Raw genomic sequence first — 2,428 nt, forward strand, 5'->3', positions numbered from 1 at the left:
TCTTTAGCACTGAGCCATCCAGGAAGCCCAGCACATGCTTTTAAAAAAATGCAAAGAGAACAAGAGGATACAATGAAAAATCTCCCTCTCACTCACAACCCCAACTCTCTCTTCCCAGATGCAGTCTGACTCTCCTTTCAGAGATACTGTATGTATATCTAGCCAGAAGCATTCTACACACTGTCTGTTATCTTGCTAGTTTTCATTTAGCATCATATTCTGGAGATGGATCCTTAACACCACATGGTCTTTTTTTAATGGCTGCACAGAATTATTGTACTGAAATGCTTCTAGTTTAACTAGGGTCTTCTGCTGATAAACATTTAGATTGTTTATAATCTGCTGTTCTGGAGAAGAAAATGGCAACCCACTCCAGTATTCTTGTCTGGGAAAATCCCATGGACAGAGGAGCCTGGCGGGTTACAGTCCATGACATTGCGAGAGATGGACATGACTTACTGACTAAACCACCACCACCAATCCTGTTACCAAGAATAATGCTGCAATCAATAATCTTGTAAATATACCTGTGTATATGTATGCTACTACCCACAGGATAAATTCTATCAGTGAAATTGCTGATAGGGCCCAAGAGCATGCATCTTTACATTCTGACAGAGTCAACTTGACTTATAAGGAGCTTATACCAATTAACACTCTCACCACCAGCATCTTATAGATTTCACACCATTTTCAGCTCAATATTGCATCAAAACTTTTGACCTTTCGGTCTGAAAAGCAAAAAAATGATACTGCGTTGTGGTTTTAATTTTCATTTATTTGAAGTGAAATTTCTATGTCTTTCTGACTGGTACATGTGAGAGCTATAAAAGGCATATTAGTTCTTGGTCATTTCTGTTGAAAACACTAAATACTTTACCCTACCTTTGTCTTTTAACCTCATTTACAGACTGTTCAGAAATGTTTATTACCATATAAATATATTTATTAATCTTTTCTATCACAGTGTTTGGATTTCTTAAAGTCTTGCTTAGGTATCCTTACTCATTCTGATACTATTAAAAAAAAACTCAGTCCATTTTCTTTTAGTACTTTTGTGAGTTTGTTTTTTTTTAAATATTATTTTATACACTAAAAATCTTGAATCTACTTGAAATTATGTTCAAAGTAGTGAGAAAATAACCCAACTCTATCACAAAAACTAACCAACTTGTTTCTCATTTGTTATTTTACAAATATCCTCCAATTTCTATAATAATTTTACATGCTTATCTTACTATATACTTAAGTATGTAAGATGAAATCACAAAATGATCATAATTTCCCCAAACATGTTAATTTATTTGTAACTACCATAGTTACATAATTGCAAACTCTAGTACAGTTTTAACTTGGTGGTGCTCCATTGCCCACCAGGGTAAGTTCAAACTGGAATTTCTTGTAATCATTTTATCATAACATAGTGGTTGAAAGTGAGTTAAAAAGCCTATGTTTTCAGGATGTTTTGTGTATGTGCCTTACTGCAGTATGTTATCATATCTTATACATTATTATATCACTTACTGCAGTATGTTAGTGCATCATAAAAAATGATACACTATGTTTGTAAAATGAATTAATTATATTGAGGAATAGGTGTAACTTTAATAGGCTAAATAGGATCTAGATAAAAGTACTACAAAATAAACTGAGAGCTGCAGATGTCTCCAACCGATTGTCCCATTTGGAAGAAAACATAAATTCTATTTTCTTAAAAATACAAGTCTTCTCAATAAAAGTTTTTAAAAAATTGAGCAGCTTGAAGAAATAATTCTAATAAAGTACACTTCATGACATGAGGGAGTCAATACAGGGGGCTAGGCTCCACAGAAACACATAGTATGAGGCCTAACATCCCAGAAGCCAAGAAAGTTCTGCTGGAGGAAATGTTTGTTCAAACTTCCTAACTAATATTGTAGCCAAGCAACAGCAACCTATTATAAAAGAGTAAAAGTTCTTGTCCTTGGTCACAGAACTTTATTGAAGTATTTCTTAATGTGACACAAAAGCACTGACTTTTAGAACACACATCTATTTGTATATGCCCATGTATTTCACATTTAGAACCCCATGTTTCATATTTTAAAAGATTATCTCAGCCTAGCATCAAGCTTATTTTTAGGTAGGATTGTGGGGTTGACTTTCTTTTATGAAAATAAAGTTGTTTACTTTTACTAAAGCTGTTTCAGACATTAACTGTGTCCTGTATGTCTGTGGCTATTGTTATTACCTTTTAAAGGCAGCAGATTAGAAAATCAGCAAGGCATTTCTCTTATACTGGTTCTTCAAACTAGTCCCTCACACCTTCAAAACCTTTTTTGTCATACATGTGGCTCATTTATGAAGACAGTATTAGAATCAGAAAAAGATCCATCAGACTTATAACCCAGACCTCCAAACGACAGACCACAAGCATGAATATCTTGGT

The sequence above is a fragment of the Ovis canadensis genome, chromosome 18 (genome assembly GCF_042477335.2).
Source record: "Ovis canadensis isolate MfBH-ARS-UI-01 breed Bighorn chromosome 18, ARS-UI_OviCan_v2, whole genome shotgun sequence".
Lineage (NCBI taxonomy): Eukaryota > Metazoa > Chordata > Mammalia > Artiodactyla > Bovidae > Ovis > Ovis canadensis.